At 48.9% G+C, this 21,148-nt stretch overlaps 1 long non-coding RNA gene across 3 annotated transcripts in view; it reads right to left on the bottom strand.

Annotated features, from left to right (window-relative positions):
• LOC124666179 overlaps nt 1-21,148 on the bottom strand; it is a 49,528-nt gene that overhangs the window by 16,258 nt on the left and 12,122 nt on the right. Inside the window, exons 3-4 of one of the 3 annotated variants that reach the window (XR_006990820.1) lie at nt 4,898-5,058; nt 4,670-4,793 (exon numbers count right to left, since the gene is read on the bottom strand). This is a non-coding gene — a long non-coding RNA (uncharacterized LOC124666179). Of the gene's footprint in view, nt 1-4,669; nt 4,794-4,897; nt 5,263-21,148 lie in introns of those variants that run through there. The other 2 variants (XR_006990819.1, XR_006990821.1) reach the window with 2 other exon arrangements.

Genomic DNA, 21,148 nt, shown 5'->3' with positions numbered 1-21,148 from the left:
CGGTACGACAATAGTTATCCATAAACTACTGTTAAATGGCTTGTTCCTAATTTAGACATGCACAGGGACATGCGATGTGGAACTAAACTCGTTCCATATCCTCCGCTTGTGTTGTTTTCCACTAGCTAAAGCAAAAGCCTTTCATACATGCTTTTGCTTGGGCCTCTTACCGAGCCTGGCCAGCCATGCGTGACAACTATAGCTACCCCCGAAGAATAATATTTCTAGTGATCTACTCCATGACTATAAGAATCGGATCTTCCGGTATCAACAATATGATACTCTCCTACTGCATGCATGCACCTGCTTACCGGTACGACAACAATGGCATGTTCCTAATTTAGACATGTTTTAGAGCAACAATTCCATGTTAAAAAATGTTGTCCCGCCAAAGTATGAAAATATATGTTAAGACGAGTTAGGTCTTATTTGGTAGAGGTGTTTTGGTGTGGCTTGCAGTGTATTATACCGGCCTAACAAAACACTAGAAAATAGGTTTAGTCCGTTTGGCATACGAGTATTGGATGGGGCCAACTCTGGTAATCACTAGAAAACACGTCGGCCAACGTCGGGTAGGAGTGAAACTGCGACACCTCTGCCCCCTCGCGTTTTTTGATCATTTCTTGAGTCGCTAGATGCTCTTCTCCTCGTCATACATGTGGACCACGCTGTGCACCTCTACCTAGAAAAAAGTTGTTGCTAGACCCGATTGTATCCTAGATAGCTCTAGCGACGAGTTGTTACAGTGCTAGCTTGCAACGCAGGGCGGGGCACAGTCTGTAGTTGGATGTCACCACGGGCAGAAGCTATTTCACACGCACGAATGGTTGTCTTTGTTTGTGGCAGGTACAGCTGCTGGATCGTTGCCTTCGATTGCAAAAACACGCCAACGTGGTTTTGGTGAAGTCTTTTTCACCAAATCCCACTCCAATAATACTCATCGAAAACACTTCTAATCACTCCTGCCAAACAAGGCCTTAGGAGTGGGAAAAACAAACACGTTGTGTTAGATTTGGTGGCTTGGTGTGTCTAGAATTATCTTGACATTCTTGGTGGAATCATTTAAGTATTCACCTGGAACCATCACGGTTACGCATTGTCATCTAGTACGAGGTGATGTTGCTAGCTTGTCGTGTGCAAATCAAGGTTGTTTTCTCCATCTATCTATTTTACCAAAAGCCTCCAGTAAATTGGGCTACCAAAACATGATGTTTCACCTTTTCGCCTCGTCAGACTGGCAGCCCAATTTCTGGGGCGGGAAGAATTGAGATTGATCAATCCTTCGGACAATACAAAATAAATCTATGCCTTTTTCCTAACAAAAGAACTGTCCTAGTTAACCACATTTATCAATTCAAAATTTTGGCAGAACATCTCATAATTTCTCTACTTTCATTCACAGCACATATCATCAGGAAACAAACGACCAGCTCTCAACCACATTTAAATACTACAACATTCAGCTCCATCACAAAGGAGCCTGATGACGATGCATAAACAAGGGCAGCCCTACCAAGAATGAACATCAGAAATTAAGGAGCCAACTACAACACCATTACAAATTTCTGGACGATCCAACAGCAAAATGATGTTAACACCTACAGCTCGACTACTTTTGCTGCCGCTACGGAAGAAAATGTTATCACAGGAACAACGCAAACATCCACATGCAGGCCACAGCGCTGCGCCCAGCAGCAGCGTCATCTGCTGCGTGCGCCCACTGCCACGCATCACCAATTAAACCTGCACCGACAGAAACAGCAACAACAGCGGGCAAGCGCCATCGAAACCAAGCGACAAGATTGACACGCGTCCATGCATCTAATTATCTTGGAAGAGGAAACACATGCATGGTCGCCGGAAACAGCGGCAATACCCATAATTTTCACTCACCATTCTAAGGTTGCAAACATCAACACCTTTCAAAGGCTGGTGCGTCCTTGCTATCAAGAATCTGCAATTTATATGGCAGATCAAATACATATGCAAGATTCATGACAAAAGAAATGACAGGTATTCCTGCATTGTGGTACAGGATTTATTCCATGAACCAACCAAAACCAGGACTTGGGGAAAGCCTCCAACTTACAAGTCATTTTAATCAAAACCAATGAGCATTCACTTTGTAAAATTCAGTTCCAGATGATCCCAGTAGGGTCAAGAAACTAGATTCATGTCCAACATAACCAATTTTTCCAGCAATGCTAAAATAAGAAGCAAGTTCACATACAAAATATTTGCAGCTAATCCAACTCAACTAGCATGTTACATGCTCACAAGAAGATCAACCAACACCTACAACAGCAGGTTCCAGTACCAGAAATTACCTCCCAAAATTCTCCAAGTTCACCAAATCACTGCAGACTCCAGGCCAGCAATAGGCATGTAGACATACTAGATGGTCAACTATGTACACAAGACTAACAACTCACTGGATTAGAACCACAAACTTTCCTACACACATGGAGTCCAAGACCAAGGCCATGCATAGTGCTGAACTAAATAGCATAGATGATACATGATTGTAGAAAAGGAAATTTATAGGAAATGCAAACCACAAAACAGGCCTTGATGTAGCATGCAAACCATGTGATTCAACTACACGACCAACATCACATTCAAGTACCATAAAAGCACCACAAATTCCTAAAAGTTGAAGCACCACATATTCATAAACTAGAGAATGAATAAAACCAACCAGGAAGAGTCAAGAGATAACCATATCTCTAACAATCGCTAAAAGATGCACCATTCAACGGAACATGTACCCCAATATATGCAAGGCTATAATCCAATGAGAGCGTCGTTCCGTTCTTACCATGCCACGAGAGAAAAAAACACCGCTTGCCCCTGACGATGCCTGACTCACCCTGCTTGCCCCAGGTAGGCCGCACTCAATAGTCAACCGGATTCAGCCCTGAACCAGCAGCGCTGCTACCTTAGCCCAGCTCCACGGACATCCATCCTTGCTCCGGTCAGCAGCATGGTTTGGGTAGCCAAGCTCCCTGCACATGAAAATTTGCGTCAATGCAGCAATATGCATGGAAAAGAAAAGCAATCAAGGTGTATTTAAATACTGATATGCCCTATAATTGCAACATATGCCAGCAAAACTTTATCTTTGTTAAGTTCTCGTTATCCTCAACAAAAAGCAACCAAAATTACATACACTGATAAATAGACGTGTACCCTTCATCATTAGCGATCGCCATCACACAAAAATATAGTCAACTTGCGTATCTTTTTCTTTTCCTTCCCGAGTGCATGCAACAGCCACTAGCTAATCAGTTTTTCGTTTAAGAAATATACTCAGGCGATCAGCCAAACATGGCCACCATGCAAAGATCGACTCTAATAGTGTTCACGGAAAACAACAAAGTAGCCAGCTCACTCACATGCCAACACTAGGCAGCTAGCCAGACCGACACCTTCTTCCGTCCTCAACAAAAAGCTACCTATCTACCAAGTACCAACACCTTCTTCCGTCCGTGTCCAAATACCAGCAACTTTTTACTCAACAAAAAGAAGCAGCAGCTAAGGCAACTAACAACAAACAATCAGCAAGCGAGCCGTTCAAAATTTCGGCATGGCCTTGCCTGTTTCTCGGGCATCCAAAACTTCACATCAGCTCAGCATGCTTCAACAAAAGACAAATAACAGGGCGTGCATCGCAACCCATGTTTCGGACATACCAAACACGCAACAATCACGAGATCAAGCCTAACCAAGGTCCACAGGTACCAACGTCGCAGAGCCTAACCTTCCAGACAGGTGACACATAAATCAGCAGGTTCCAGCTGTTACCCTCCATGTCCTCCTGCTTCTCCTAGCACAAGAACAAAACAAAATGGTAATTTGAACTACTTTCCGACCAATCAGAACCAACTCATGCATTTAATCTAGAACAAGCTCATGCATTAGATTAAACACGCATATGAAATGACTAAGCATAAGCAATTAAGCCTGACCATTTGAGCAAGTCCTAGAATTAGATTTCAGAGACTGCTACTGAACCAGAACAAATAGGTAGTGAGCATAAACATATGCAACATGACAATAAGATCAAGGAAAAAATAATATGGTATCTAGCACAGCTGAACCTAACCAAATAGCTATCATAATCTGAATGGTAGTAGACCTGAAAAATATCAGCATGAGGCATAAGCAAGTACATAACATAAGCCAGTATCAGGACAAGAGCTATGACTACAGTAATCAGCATGAGGCATTAACAAGATGAGCACAGCACCAGCGTGGCAAGACAGCAGGTTACCACTCAGTGACAGATGCAGTAACGCTGCCGCTGACACCAGCTACATAATCCACTATTGCCAAGCTCCTGGTTTCCAGCAGGATGGCTCCATCATGGCAGCAGCACTACTCAGCCACTCACTTGGGTATCATCCATGATATCTGCAATGTATACATGTTGAGCATTAGTAGTTCACCATGATCCACCATGATGAACTGGAATATTACTACTAGATAGATACATTGAGGCGAGCTACTTTGCCCCAGATCGATGGATAGTTGGGAGATAGAGGCGAGCAGGAAGGGAAGAGGGAAAAAAATAAAGAACCAGGCGAGCTACTTTGCGGCCAAATCGATGGATCATTAGGAACTACTAGAGGCGAGCACGAAAGGAAGGAAGAGGGGAAAAAGAAAGGACCTTTTGGTGGGCATCGTGGTGGTGGTCGGGGTCGGTCTGGACTAGCTCCTACTCCTGGTCGGGTGTGTCCAGGACGTCGTCCCCTTGTGCTTCGTCGGCATCGGCATCCACGACCAGCTGCAGCCTGCAGCGGAAGGCATTAACAAGTAAATAACATGAAGCCAATATCAGGACCAGAGCTACGACTACAGTAATCAGCATGAAACATTAACAAGATGAGCCCATCACCAGCGTCACATGACAGCAGGTTACCACTCGGTGACGCAGTAATGCCGCCACCAACACCAGCGACATAACCCACTGTTGCTGAACTCTTGCTTTCCAGCAGGATGGCTTCCATCGTGGCAGCAGCACTACTCAGCCACTCACTTGGGTATCATCCCTGATATCTGCCAATGTATACATGTTGAGCATTAGTAGTTCACCATGATTCAGCAGGATGAACTGGAATATTACTACTAGGTTGAAGTAGAAATAATGGTGTGCTAGATAGATACATAGAGGCGAGCTACTTTGCGGCCAGATCCATGGATCATTGGAAAATAGAGGTGAGCACGAAAGGAATAGGGGAAAAAGAAAGGACCTTTTGGTGGGCGTCGTGGTGGTGGTGGGAGTCGGTCTGGACTAGCTCCTACTCCTGGTCGGGCGTGTCAAGGCCATCGTCCCCTTGTGCTTCGTCGGCGTCGGCGTCCATGACCAGCTACAGAGGGAGGCATCTCCTTGCGACCACCAGCAGCAAGAGCACCAACCTTGATCTCCTCCTTTTCTGCACGGAAACGAGCTTGAGGAAGATAGAATCGAGGTCTGGAGGCGGAGATAAGAGGAGATCGGAAGCTCACCATGGCTGACGAGCTTGACGCAGATGCAATCGTGGCCTACCACTGCTTGGGAGACCTGACGTCGCCATGGCCGGCCATGGCTGGTGCAGCTCCAGCCGCTCCGCGGGATGGCCGCTCCTTGCCCATGTCGGGGTCGTCGGCAAGGCCAGCAGCGGGCGGACGGCGGAGGTCGACGATGACGGTATGACCTGGTCGCCTCTAGGGTTTCGTCGTGGAAACTGGCGGGACTGGGGAGAGTGAGCGGTGGTGTGATAGGAGGAAGGCTGGGGCGGGGTGGCCGGACGGCCGGCCGGCCGGACGGCGAGGAGCACGACGGCGGCGCGGTGACGGAGGAGACAGGGAGGCTGGGGATTTTGTTTGGGGAAGGAAGGGGATGTGGAATTGGGGATCTACGAATCGGCTCAAAATCTACCGCGCTCTGTCTCAAAACTTGAATTTTTGGGAGCCCCTGACCACGCGAAAATTTTCCCGCTTACCCAGCGAATATTCTTGTACGGGCTTAGTACGATCAAGCGCCCGACTCCAAAATAATTTTGTCTTTATTATCGAATTTCTGCGGTGGGCTCTCTACTCCACAAACAAGGTGGAATTGTCAGATTCTGAAATTTGTGGCGCTCCCCTCCTAGAATCTCCATGAAATAGGAACAAGATACATGATACTATGTAAGAGCATTGCAGCAGTCGCGCCAAAACCCGGCGATGTAAATAGCATTAACATCGTGAAAAGGATAGAGCGGGTGAAAAGTAGTGAAAACAGCTTTTTACTGGGCTCTATCTAGTAGCAAAAACTAAACGCTTCGCTTGGCCTCTCGCCTAGCTCCGTCTAGGGTGACTCGGGAGGCGACGAAACCCTAGCCACCACTATCCTCTCCCCTCCCTTCCTCTCCCTCGCCGTTGCCGGAGGTGGCTGCTGGGAAACCCGCGCGGGGCCGCCGAGGATGGTGGCGGCCTGGATTTCGCGGCTTCGCCCTGGTTGCTGAGAGCTTTGGCATCTGGGAAGGCTGCCTCGCGAGGTGAGGGCGGCGCCGGTCCTTAGGCAGGAGGTGTTCACCGATGCTGGCAGTCCTCTTCTCGGCCGCGGGGGTGGTGAGGAGAAGAATGTTGGGGACACGGTGCAGGTGGGTCGCCCCGTCGCCCTCCGACCAGATCTGAAGACGGTGGTCCGTGGAGGGGTTGTTCCAACCCCGCTGCCTTTGGATCTAGCTTCGCCTGATCTAAAGCGCAGTTGCGGTGGCTAGGGATGGGGCCGAGGGAACCTTTGGCCGGCGGTGGCGGCCACAACGTCGAGGGCGCTTTCACCCTCCTTGGAGGCGACGTCGAGGTCCAAACCCATTCCCCTCCTTCCCCCTCCTGGGTGTAAAACCTAAGTCCTTTTGATTGGGCGACAGCGGCGCTCTGGCGTCGTTCCCTCCCTGGAGGCGTCGCCTTGGGATGGTGGGGAGGTGAACGAGGTGCTCTGCGGGCACCTACTAGCGGCATTTCTTTGGTGGCGGCGCTCTACCTTGGTCGGCTCTTGCTTTTCGCCGGTGGTTCTGCTTCCACATCTCCTTGATGTGTCTTCGTTGGGCGGCTTCTTCCACAGCTTGTGTCTTGATGTCTTGATGGTGGTCGACACTGCGACTGGTGTTGTCTATGTGAAGTATTGGTCTGGTTCGATGCTCATCTCCTTGAAATACCGTCCTGTGTGTTCATCCGTGCTCTAGGGTGAGCGGCTCCACCTCTGATGTACGACGTCCTTCAAGCCAGGGCGAGAAAGGCAGGGGCCTTCTTCGAAGGCGGAGGGGATGACACGGCAACGACAGCAAGTCGGGACCTGGCAAAGATTGTGTCCCTCTCAGGTGACGTGCATCCCCCCATGGCCTCTGCTTCAAGGTTCTGCTCGCGCAGATGGATGAAGGCTCCGTTCTTTATCGGCGTTTCTTGTTGTTTTTTCTTGCTAAGTGTGTGTTGCCTGTAAGCTATCAGCTTCATGTATCTGCCCGTTCGTGCATTTATTAATTTAAAGATAGGCTAATGCCTTATGTTTAAAAAATTGGGCTCTGTAAAATAGCCCGCCACAAACATGATTCGGTGATAAAATTGCTTAAAACAAGATCAAAGGGAGCTAGAAAAATCAAAAAAATAAAAATACATATCTATTAAAAATGCGATAAACATATGACAAAGTAAAATACTAGTATAGTAAAATACAAACATTATAGCGTTAAAATAACACTAGTTGTCGCTAATGATCTAGAACTCGAAATCATCAGAACTCGATGTGATTCCGACCGGATGGTCAAGAATTCATCCGCCCAGCGATCATTCGTTGTCTCTGATTGTTTGGAAGCCTTCCCTCTTCGCGAACGTCCTACTGGAAAGCCGCGACGGCTAGGCGGCACTAGAGCGCGCGCTGGTGGCAGCGCTGCTCGGTGGTGACAATATTCGCCACCCCCGCCAGGAACTCGGCCTCCTCGAGCGGCTCGCAGTCGTAGAAATTCATGTCGCGTCCTGGGCGTCTGAGCCACCGCGTCGTAGGCGCGCGTGGCCACCGCCGTGGCAAACGTCCTGAGGATGATGTGCCCTCTAGCGGTGCGGATCTCCGCGTAGAACGTATGCGCCAGCTGTGGGCGGACGTGGTGGTACCCGAACTGGGTACGGTGGCGCGGAGGCATGGTGAAGCGGCGGCGGTGGGCGGGGGCAGCGAAGCGGCAGGCGGTTGCACGAGCAGTGGAGTGGCGCATGGATGGGATTTCTGGTGGTTGGGAGACGCGCCTTTTATCACGCGATGGATGTGACTCGCCATGGGGAATTTTTTGAGCTCGCGCCTGTTTTTGCCGCGGCTGCTGGAGCTATTTCCCCCTCTCTCGCGCGCTAAATGACGGATTTTACCGCGTGCCGCAACTGCTGGAGTTGCTCTAAGCAAACAACACGGTGTAAATTGACCCTTTGATTACCCCGATCGAGTCAAAATCTAAGTCACGGACCATGGTATTTATAATCAGTGTTAATTCATGAAACACTACTAAGAGAAAGATGCAATTATAAACTCAATACGTTTCAGAAATGAAACATAACTTCAGAAGTAAAGCGTAAGTAATAAGGAAACTTGATATATTTCTACCACATCACTATATATTTAGTCTTCTCAAAGTTCACCTTTATTATTTCACAAAGGTGTATATGGGTACAAAAATTGTTGTGATATCCAGCTACGATGTAGAGCAGCTGGTCAAGTAATTGACGAAGCTGTTCAAAAGCTTCTGGTTGTCATCATACTGCTCATGATAAATCACGTGAGCAAGGGACGGAAACCATTACTCTATGCAATGGGGTCATAATATGGGTATATAAGAGCGGTGTGAGAAAAAAAAAATACAACTTCAAAGCGAAAATTTCACAAACACGACTATATAGCGGATGTAGATTATTATTTACTAATAGTGCAAAACTCTCCCCTTCGAGACCACCGACCCAAGTTTTCTACTATTTGGGGTTTTCATGTTTCTGACCTATTTGAAAACAAACAAAGTGGAAAGTCACATGAAATTGACACTTGTGGGGCCTATCGAACAAGAGCGCATGAAATCACATGACAAATGTTCAGAAACGGTTAATTTTTTTTTTTTTTTTTTTGCATTGAGGCATTAACATGGGAATATAAAGGTGGTCTATATAGGAAAATCCAACACACAACTTTGAAGTGACTATATACGCATGAATATTCTACACTTATAGTGCAAAACCTGCACTTCAAGGTTACCAACCCAACTTCTTTAGAACTTTACCAAAAAAAAATGGATTTTCATGTTACTATGACATAGTTGAACAAAAACCAGATAGAAAATCACATAGAATCACCACTTTCACTCAAAAGTTGTGGGGTAGACTTCGTGGGACTAACCGAATAGGGGACACATGAAATCACGCAAGGAAGGGTGAGAAAACCTTAATTTTTTTTCCATTGGGCTTTAAGAGCATCTCTAGCAGATCCCCCATCTGGAACCCTAAACCCATGAGGATCCCCCTTAATCCTTATCTTCTCCTTGCTCTCCTCCCTCCCCATGCGCAAAAAGCCTAAGAGCATCTCCAGCCGCGTCCCCCCAAACGGCGCCGGATCGAGCGTTTGGGGGACACGTTTTCTTCGTGCCGCGTTTGGAGGATGTCGCTCCGAGCCATGTCCACAAAATGCGGCCCCAAAATAAATAAAAATGCACGAAAATAAAGGTTTTCGTTCAAATTTCATTATATTTTACAAGTTTGAATGAAAACGGCTAGATTATGGCCTACTGGCCGCCCGCGGTGCGTTCGACAGCCCCGCACCGTCGTCGCCTCCCCTCCGCCGCAGCTCCTGCGCCACGCGCCGCCTCTCCCTACAGAGAGTGACGAGAAGACACCGGTGCTCGTTCAGCGTGTCCTCGCCTGCCCTCCCCAGCTGCTCCGCCTGGAGGGAGAGCTGGACGACACGGCGAATCTGCTCCTCTTCGTAGGCACGGGTGTCTCCTGCAGCTTCTTCTGCGACTCGAACGACTCAACGAGCACCAGTTGCTGCGTCATCGATCGTCATCGTCGTGTTCCTCCTCCTCCTCCGCCTCCGCATCTCCTCCTCCTCCTCCTCCTCGAGTTGTGCCGTTGCAGCCGCCGCCAATGCATCCGCATCCGCCTCCACCGCCCAGGCGGCCGCTTCCACTGCCGCCACCTCCTCCCACCACTACTGCTCTAGCGCCTCCTGCCGCTGATGTTGATGGAGATCCCACTCTGCACTCCACCGCTCGCCCATCTCTTCCGCCCGACATCGGCACGCCTCTTCCGCCGTGGCGGCGTCGAACATCGCTATGGCGTTTGCTAGCACCACCTCCTCCCACGCTTCATTCAGGGTCGACGTCGAACTCCTACGGTGGTGGAGATGGAGGTGGAGGTGGAGATGGTGGTGGAGGCAACTGGCCGACGCCAGCGCGGTTCAGCATTGCGTACGTGGTGCGTACGCGATGATGCTTGTGCTTGCAGGGGAGAAAGGGGCGTTGGCGGCTGTGGTGGCTACCATTGAACGAAGGAGGCCTTTTATAGACACCAGCGTCGCGAGAAGAGGTGGGAAGAAAGCGCGGGAAGAGGCCGGAAGCGCAGGAAGAAAGAGCGGGAATGCGCCGTGGCGTGCGAACGGCGGCGACGCGTGAAGGTTGCGCGGCGCCGACGAGACGTCTCGCTTGCCCCTTCGTCGCCATTAAGGCAAGTTTGCGACCCTTCGTTCGTGTGTCGATGATGCGTTGGGCCCGCCACTCCCCGCCCCGCTTTCTCGTTGTGTCCGGTGCGATCGGAGCGTCCCCTGTGGACCGTGGGCTCGGGGGGGTCAGACACCATATTGGGCTGCGCCGGACGGAAAGGGCCTTTAGGGCGCGCAACTGGGAACGAAAAAATGTCCGACGCGCCCCAAAAACCTTTGGGGGACGCGGGTAGAGATGCTCTAACTCCACTTGCACATGTTCCGGGAAATTCACCCTCCAATACTCCATGGGCCCCTCATTCGCCTCGGCGATGGCAAGCCCCAGTGGTGCCTGGCGGTGTCACCTCTGATCCTTGCGTGTCATAAGGAGAAGCGATGAAACTCACATTTCGGCTCCGGCCAGTGACGCGCACTCGCGGAAGTTGAGGCCGAGGCGGCCGAACCTGCACGCTACAACATCCCGACGGTCAAGATCTCTATCGTAAAAGTGCCCAATGGCAGCTAGGGTTTGGCTTATTTGGCTACATTCGGCGACAAAATTTGCGGTGGGGCTCGGAGGCGGGTGTGCTTGAAGAGATCTTTGTAGTTGTGGGGGGAATCGGCGGGGGTTAGGCTTCGGCCGACACGCGGGTGGGAGAGTGGACCGAGGAGGGGAGTGGAGTGAGAAGGGGAGAGTGGATTGAGGAGGGCGTGCGTTGTGAGTCGATCTGGGTGAGGCGCTGGGCCGGACGAAACATGCGCTGAGATGTGGGTAGTACCTACGACGTGTCGGCGTAGACTTGTGGGCCTCCCGAACTTTTTTGTGCGGGCTGGGCCACTAGGGTCACCCATAGCAACGTCGTCAAAATAATCTGCCATGCCTTCGGTAGGCCAAAAGTATCATAAAAATTATATGTCGCCTGCATTTTTGCCAAGTAGCGACAGCTTGGTCCTGTTGTCGTGGCGCCACCACCATTTTTCCTCCTATAGGCTATATCCTAGTAGTAGAAATTGTAAGTCTAATACACGACCTTAAAATCACAATTTCTTCACAAACATGACTATATCGCATGAAAAATCTGCACTTATAGTGCACAACTACCACTTTGAGGCCACCGAGCGAGTATTTTTTAAAACTTTGCCTGCTTTGAGGTTTCATATTTCGGTGACCTATTTAAACACAAACAAAGTGGAGGTTCTCATTTAATCACCACTTTGGATGAAAAGTTACATGGTAAACATCGTGGGGTCGGCCAAGTGGAGGGCACACGAAATTGTGTGATAATAGATGGTATACCCTTACCCTTCTGCATTGAGTCATAATTTGGGTACATACGTGCGGTTTGAATTGGAAGATTCAACACACAGCTTTGAAATGACAATTGCTTCATAAAAATGACTATACAACTTCAATATTGTGGACTTAGTGTCCCAAACTCCGACTTCGAGGCCACCGAACCTGTTCTTCGAAGAATTTTGTCAACTTTGGGGGGGGGGGTGTTATGTTTCTATGACTTTGTTGAACACAAAAAATGGAAACTCACATAGAATCACGATGAAAACCTATCGGGTAGGCATTGTGGGCCCTACCAAACATGGGATACATGAAATCACTTAAAGGGGTCAAGAACCATTACTATTTTGCATTGGTTCATAATATATGTAGATAAGGGTTTAGTAAAGAGCAAAATCCAATGCACAACTTGCACATGACACTTGTTTCACAAACATGACTATATATATCTCTCGGAGATTATGGACTTATAGGGCAGAACTCACATTTCGATGCCACCAAACGAACTTGTTTTAAAACTTTGCCACTTCTAAAGTTTTTTCATGTTTCTATGACCTAATAAAAGTATAAAACACAAGCAAATTGGAAAGTCATGCATAATCACACATTTCGATGAGAAGCTACGTACGAAGTAAACATCGTTGGGCCTTTCGAACGGGGGGTGCGCATTGAATCATGCAATAAAGGGTCACAAGCCCTCACTTGTTTGCATCGGGTCATAATATGGGTGGTGTAAAAGTACCGCATGAAGATTCTAGACATATAGTGCGAAACTCTAATTTCAAGGTCACCAAAGAAACTTGAGGAAAATTCCACCACTTCCATGTGGTTTCATGTTTGAGAGTGGATTTGTTGCCACCGGTGGAAATGCCCCCTAGGTGGCTGCCGTCCGATGATTTGATGGAGATTCGTTTGGCATCGCCGGATGTCCCCGACTTTTCAATCAAGACTCGATAGATCCCGTGAAGAACGGAATTAGAACCTAATTTTACTTGTATGTGTGTGAACCAGCAGAGCAATGCAGCGGATGACCCGGCCAGCTGACTCCTTTTGTCGGTTTTTGCACATGCCACATTGTGTCAAACAAATGCATGCATGACGTGCCGTATCGATCCTCATGCATGCCCCGCTATATTACACTGCTGAGTGCTGCATGCATGTCTCGATATGGTGTTCACTTCTCTAGCTAAGCTGATCAACCTTCTCTACCGCTTGATCTGCCTGATGGCCGGCGCGGAGGAGAAGCACTGATGTCCATCACGTGCCGGCGCTAAGATTTTGCCCATTCTGTTCCACTCTAGTGCCGCAGCATCCGTTAATCCGCTTGAGCCCGCTAGCAGCGACATACAAGTGTCGCGGCCTGCTCCTGCTTGGCAACACTCCCGCCTCCGGACGCGCTGGCGGTGGGCGGCGAGCTCGAAATCGTTGAGGCCGGCCGGTCGCACAGCTGCACTTGGTAAAGACGGTGGGCTTCTTCCAGGTGGTGAACCACGGTGTGCTGGCCTTCCTCCTCGCCGAGACGCTCGATCAGGTCCGTGCGCCACTTCCATGAGTCGCCACCGGAGGCCAAGACACCGTACTACACCCGCGGCCTCGCCGAGAAGCTCCGGTTCATCTCAAACTTACTTCGACATGTTCTAGTTGCCGGCGGCCAACTGCGTGGCACCATATTCTGCCAGGCGTTCCCGGACCTACCGCGGCAGGACGAGCTCCCGCCCGCCATGCACGGCGTCCTGCCTGAGTACTATGCCGCGGTGCGCAGGCTCGCCGTGGCGGTGCTGGAGTTGTTGTCGGAGGCGCACGTACTGGCGCCGGACCGGCTGAAGGAGATGAACCGGTGCATGGACAACGCGAGCGTGGTGGTCAGTTACTACCCTTCGTGCCCCGAGCCGCACCTCACCCTCGGCACGAGCTGGCACGCTCTGACCCGGCGTTCCCCACCGTGCTCCTCCAGGAATACGACATGGCCGGCCTACAGCAGGTGCTCGTCGCGACAACTGCAGCAATCACTGTGCGACTAGGTTATTGATTGCTAACGCGGGAGAGAAAGAACTTGGTGAATGAATCGACGCGGAACAGTCCTGCTGGGGCTGGACGCCGGCGCTGCCATCACCGTTTGGCAGTAGTGGATGCCCATCAGTAGGAGGGAGCGACCGAGCGAGGAAAGCTCTCAGCGTTTTGTTTTCCTGTGGATGTCTACTGACAGGATTAAGCGGGAACGGCGGCAGCACCGTGGACGTCCCGCGCCACCTTACAGCCTGAGGGCAAATCGCTTCGCCTGGGCGGCGTGAGCTTGACTGCTCTCGGAGCATTTCCGGTCGCGCCCCCCAAAGCGTCCCCCAAAACGCGTCGGATTGAGCATTTGGGGGACGTGTTTCGTTCGTGCCGCGTTTGGGGGACGTCGCTCCCCAGCCGCGTCCCCCAAACGCCGCCCCCAAACATTAAAAATACATTTTTTGTCATTTTTATTTCAATTTCCACAAACTAATACATAATTGGGAACGTGGTTTACAGGAAGACATAGTTTGGAACATAGTTTTCCACAAACTAATACATAGTTTGAACCATGGTGGACACAAATATAAAATATTGCAAAAAAACTAAACCTAACTAGGCCGTGCATCGAAGGATTCCTGTGTTCGCTGCTAAGAAAGAACACTCGAGGGCACACCCAGTCAGCCAAACTGGAAAATCCAGCGGAGGATGGTGCCCTTGTGGTTCTACCGATGAGACGAACATCCAGAAACTTCCGTGCACGTATTCGCTGCGAAGAAACAACACTCTTCACCATTAGTCGTCCTCCTCGTCGGTGTTGTCGCCGTGGTAGTCCCGGCGGCAGCGCGTCTCGTCGAAGACCTTGACGCTCATGTCCCTGTCGCCGAAGTAGGAGAACGGGAGGATGAAGCCGGCTTCGAGGCTGTGGTGGCGCGCGAACTTCTCCCGGCCCGATGTTGAGGTACATCTTGCCGCGCGCGTCGTAGATCACGTCGACGATCCACCGGTAGTAGCCGCACGAAGCCTCCCGCAGATGCATCGTGCGCGGGCGGTCGTCGTCGGTGACGTACTCGGCGAAGAAGTCGGGCAGCCTCTGGATGCCACGTGGGTCGCCCTTGAGGACGAGGACGAACTCGAACAGCACGCCCGACTCCACGTCCATCTCCGACGATGAAGACGACGGCGAGCGTGCAGCTCTGCCGCGGCCACGACCATGACCACCGCCGCGAGATCGGCCTCCGCCTCTACCAGACATGGCGTCGACTCTTGTTGAGATGGTGGCGGCTAGGGTTTGTGTGTGAGAGGGACGATGAGAGGCGACCCTTTTATTAGGCCAGAGGGAGGCGGGGGAGCGGTGGCGCTCATTAACGCCGGCACGCAGAGCTAGGCGCGGCGAGACGCGTCGCTGCCCCTCTGCGGGAACTGTACCGTCACTGCGCGCCAATTACTTTCATCGCGAGGTAGGCGACGGTTAGGTTAAAACTAATTGTGCCGCTGACGGGTCGGTCCCGCCACTCCCCGCCTTGCTTTTCGGTGTGTCCGACGTCCCCGGTGCGTCCCCTGTGGGTCGGGGACGGGCTCGGAGCGCTGGACACCGTATCGGGGCGCGTCGGATAAAATTGGGCTTTGGGAGACGCGGCTGGAACCATTTTTTGATCTGGCGCGCCCCAAATTGCTTTGGGGGACGCGACTGGAGATGGTCTCACGGCCGGGCTCCTCGTTACTGTCGAGCTGTTAAATACTCTAGTCTGTAAAGGAGGAGTAAGCTGACATGCACGGTGGGTAAGTAGGCGGGTTAGTAAGGTGATATGCACGGTGGGTTGGCGGACGAGTTTGCGGAGTAAGGTGACACGTACGTTTGGCTTGGTAGACTGTAGACAAGGAGAGAGCAATCATCGTGTAGTTAGTATGTGCCTTGGTGGAAGACTATGGCTGTGATGTATATATTATTATGGTTTACAAGAAACGAATTGAATTTTTTTTTGACAGAAAAAAAAAACGAATTGGACTTGGTTTGTTGTGTGTAGAAGTCAAAATAATGTGTCATTTCTGTGGGTCGGTGGACTCAAATTAATAGCGAAGGGAGCACCAACGAATAAATGGCAGCCCGATCGCAGCAAGTATCAATCGATCAGGGCCTGAAAAGGAATGAGGCCCAGGTTGCTGGCGTGCGGGTTTGTTTTGTTGCAAAAGAAAAGGAAGCGATCCGTCTCTCGTAATTCGCGGCTCATTTCGTTCGTTTGACTTCCGCAAAAAAAACGGACCACATGGCCAGCTCAGCGGCAGCAGCAACGCGCGACCAATGAAGCCCTGCCGCGTGCGTGCGTGCAACCCGCCCCAGCTGATTTCGTACGGATCGATCCAACACGTCCTCCGCGCGCCTCCTCCTTCTCTGCTCGACCCATCCTCTTGGCTGGCTTCGTCTTCTAGAAGAAGTACGCGAAAGAGAGGCGGCCGAAGGGGGCTGTGGGCCCCCTCCCCACCAGGCGGCGCGGCCAGGGCAGGACCCGCGCCAGCCTATGGGGGGCCTATGGCGGCCCTCCTCGGTCCCTCCTTTTGGCTGGCTTCGTCTTCTAGAAAGCATATTCAGATGAGTATGGTAAATATTTAGGCCATTGATCGTGGAATGTGATGTTTGTCTCATTTGTTCATGCAATGACACAATTATTTCATACCAAATCATCTTGTGTAAGATTAGTAGTATAAAGGATAATCGACGAAGCAAGTGAGAGTGGCGACCTTGGACGCGACGGGTGGGCGCGCCGCGCCGCCGCCCTGATCTCCCTCCCTGAGCCTCCCTGCGCTGGCCGAGCCCTGATCTGGATTCCTCGTCGCGTCCTCTCTCCGTCCATCCAGCAGGCCGGCGCTGCCGTCGCCTGTGCCGAGGCGGACGCAGTCCTGTCCTCCTCGCCGGTGAGTCAGCCTCTGCCGTTGCTGCTTCCGCCGCCGTCAAGCTCCTCTGCGACCCGTCCGGATCCCGCAGAAGCCGCCTTCTCCCGTCGTCGCTCAGTCTGCCTCGCCTCCCGCCGTCGAGCAGGTTGGCTCTCGCATCCGCGACCGCATGAGCGCGCGGCTGCCGCCGGCCACCCCTGCGTCCAGCTGCGCAGCTGCTCCCTCCTTCCACCCCGCTTAGAAGAAGGAGCGGGAGATGTGCTCCAGCAACCCCGTGCCGTCGGTCCAATCGTCCACTCCGCCGCCGCCCTGTTTCGGCCCGTCCAGCAAAAATGCATAACAAATTTCGTCTGTATGTAGTTACTCTAAATGCATAACAAAAATTTGTATTGTTTGAAATAATTTAAGTCCTTTTGGCCTTAATCACACAAATTGAAAGAAGTAAAGTCAGGATACTGTTGCTTACCTGACTTCGCTCCTGCACGTTAGAGGATCCCGTCCTCCTCAGGACGTCGCGTCGTACGCTCTCATTAGTGTAGGGGCCGTCGTGACTGATGCAGTGCGTGTACCGTGCAGATGATTTGATTCGCCATCAACAAACAGCTGGCTATGTAGCGACTGTATCGGCTTTCAGACGCTACTGCCTTTTTGTGGGTCTGGTACTACGTAGGCTCAAACTGTCGAATACACCGTGTATGCCGCAGATGCCGGTGATAAGTAGCGGAACCAAGTGACGTAACAGGCCACCCGGTGATCCATCCATCGTACGTACTGTACCATAATTCTATGTCGCTCATTTCAAATACAGATAAAGACAATTTGTGCAAAGATACGTTCAAATCTTCTGGGACAGGAATTATGGAAATACATATGATATGGTGAGAGCTACTGTGGGATTTTATTCGATCGGTCTGAGGTCGTCGTCGGACAAGCAGTACGTTGCGCTTCCCTTTCAGCACAGGTGAGGGAAGATGGAAAGGATTAAGTAGACGATGGCTTCACAACATAAAGGCTGGACTCGTTATCTCATCGATCGTCGATCGCCCTCTTCCTCTTGGCCGGGCTAGAAGCTTGAAGTAGGAGTCGATCGTTTCGTTGCGACGCCACTGTCTATGGAAACCGAGAGCAGGACGGCGATGGGAGCAAACCATCTCGCCTTCAGCGTCCAAATCGTGCTCCGATCCAGCAACAGGAGAGGGTACTGGTGCTGTTGTACTGCTGACAGTCTACTGTCGACGTCTCCGTCGCTGAATTTGTTTAGCTCTCGTGTTCAACTGATTGCCTCGTTGATGGCCTACCGTGATGCCCGGACCCCGGAGTCCCGGAACTCTTCAGTTGCCCGTGAGTGGCGTTCAGAATCATGGGAAGAAATCTGTCGGTCGAACTGATCCTCATGCCATCATGTGAGCATCTCGTCATCTTCAGTTCATTCACGAATGCTATGCTAACAACAGGTCCAGAGGGGGCAACTCGAATTACGACTCTACTTAAGATCGACTCTTGACAATGGAGATCAGTAGTTTTTATCGTCCAGAGGTCCAGAGGGAGATATCTGTTGTTTTTATTACTGCTTGTTTTGCAACCAGTAGTTTTTATCGTCCAGAAAGAGAGATGTTCTTTTTGAGAGGCGACGCTGAAAATTTCTTCGCTCGCGAAGCTTAGACACGATCATGGGCCTCATGGCTGTGCAAAAGGTCATGGGCTCCTAAATGTGGTGGGATATGAGGCGAGGCGGACTAGAAGCTCAAAGGTCCGGAAGGGGCCAGTCCAATACACCGACCAGGTCGGTGCCGATGCGGTTGCCGCACACCCTGGTCGGGTATTGGGCCTGTCTTATTTTCTTTTTCCGTTTTCTGTTTTATTTTCTTTTCTTTCTGTTCATTTTTTCTTTTGTTCAAATTAGAAAAGTCTATATTCGAAAAATGTTTAAATTCGAAAAACATCAAATTAGAAAAGTCTATATTCGAAAATTGTTCAAATATAAATTTTGTTCAAATTCAGAAATGTTCAAATTCGGAAATTGTTCATAGAAAAAAATACATTTTTGTTCAAATTAAAAAAATGTTCAAATCGAAAAAAGTTCAGATTTTTAAAAAGTGATTTATTTTTAATTTAAATTTTTAAATTTTACAAATGTTCAGATTTTTAAAAAAGATTGTTTTACAAAAAGAAAACAAACAACACAAAAAAAAACGAAAAAGAAAAAACCGGTTTACCTGATGTTGGGCTGCGGCCTAGTTAGTAATCCGGGCGCATGGGGTGTGCGGCGACCGCTTCCGCGCCGACCAGCTCGACATACAACACCCCCCTCCGGAAGGCCTTTCTCCATAATCATTGTGCTAGGGCCCATGATTCTCGGAAAAAGGATGCTCCGCCTACATTCTTGCCCTTACTGGGCAGCCCATTAGCAGTTACTATATCTTCAATATTTTCTGTTTTATTTCTTTGCGTTTTTCTTTTTGATCTATTTTATTTTGCCTCAAGTAATATTGTTGTTTTAATTAGAATAATAAAGGGATGGGGGTATCTAAGTGCCGTAGTCACATACAAAAGTAGCGAGTACACAGTGTGTAGCTAACCACGTAAAACCTTGCTTGGGGAGTATTGACACGGTGATATTTCTTAATAGGTTAGGGTGTTTCGTTAGGCTAGTGGTCTTCGAAAAATGACCAGAACTACCTTTAGTATGGAGGTAAGCTTTGGTGCACCAATCTATGAGGAATTTTGGGAGAGATATGTTTAGCGATGGACTAGACCATCTATCTTTTCACCTAGTGGGTATTTCTTCATTAACTTCATCTTTCAAACTGTCCTTTATTTCCTCTCTTTTTGTTTTTTTCCACTCGATGATCATACCATTTCCCTAAGCTTCAATCGACTTAATTAGCTTGACTGTTGTGTGCCGACATGTAGGATTTTGTGGGATCCTGCAGTACATATTATTATTTCAAAAAAAAAAGCACACAATCATCATCGGCGTGTTACAAGATATCCGAAATGAAAGGGCAAACTTGATAAAACAAAAACAATGAAATGAACAATATCGGCAAGTGAGGGTAAAGCGGTGAGCTAAGAAGACTAGATGAGAAATCAACTATCAACATCTCATTTGGATACGTGCACTCTATATTCTCTATTTAGTTACATGCAAGTAGCTAAGTATAATAAATAAACCTATGAAATATATTTACTACACTCATACGATCTAGTTATTTATAAATACAACTACAAATATGAGTATGATTCAGATATCCAAACTAGTATGAGTACAGTCTAGAATTTTCTACCAAGACATCTCGAAATACTAAAATGGTTGCTTCAGATATAAACATGTATAACACTCCCCCGCGACATAGACTTATATATGGCTCGATTGGTTTTCTTGCTTTTCTTAAATACATATAATTTTTTTAGTATATCAAGTAATTTTCTTTTAAATATATGTGTCTATTTTCAAACTAATATTTTGTATGATTATATGTATTTTAGTTTTGCACATCCATATCTAGATAATTAAACATTACAACCAAAATTTCGTAAGTATGAAGATCATCGTAAATATTTAGCATTTTTCCTTCGTAATAATAAAACATGGACTAGTTAAATTTGTATCCCGAAGTATACATGTAACCAACATATATATTTATAAAAATGATGGAAGGTGTACTACAAATATGTGAGGAACACTCATTATTAGTATAACTATTTCATGATTACTTGGCTACTCAAAATATGAGGTGATTGGTCAATTGCATCAACCCCATATGAAAAAACAGAACAATGTAAGTGAGAAAGACACCTGACGACAGTGGCGGAGCATGGCCAAAATAAAGGATGGGCCAGTAAGCATAGAGTGGGCCGCAAATAAGCTATTTGTTATCGATGGGCCAAATTTAAGCCAAATTCTAAGGGAAAGTGGCCTGAAAAGGGTGGGCCACAGCCCGGTATGGCCCACCCGTAGCGCCGCCACTACTTGACGAGAGAAACAAATATCCTAGATAGAAAGGTCACAATTGTAGCTTGGGAAGTGTACCTTACTTTCCAAATTAATCATCTCCCTTGTAGAATGAAAAATATCACGTCTTAACTAGCTTTGTAATTGTACATCGGTTAGTTATACATGAACTTTCCGGTTAGTGTTAATAAAGTTTGTAGTGTACGAATATTCACCGGTTGATTGCATGGTAAAAGTCATGTAATTTTAGGGTGATCCATATAGGTCTAGTCACATTTTTCTAATTCCTATCTGATAGGATTATTAGATTATTCGATGAACACGC

The sequence above is a fragment of the Lolium rigidum genome, chromosome 6, assembly GCF_022539505.1.
Source record: "Lolium rigidum isolate FL_2022 chromosome 6, APGP_CSIRO_Lrig_0.1, whole genome shotgun sequence".
In the NCBI taxonomy this organism is placed as follows: Eukaryota; Viridiplantae; Streptophyta; class Magnoliopsida; order Poales; family Poaceae; genus Lolium; species Lolium rigidum.
The sequence above is the reverse complement of the archived record's forward strand: the minus strand, read 5'-3'. Positions and strand labels throughout refer to the sequence as shown.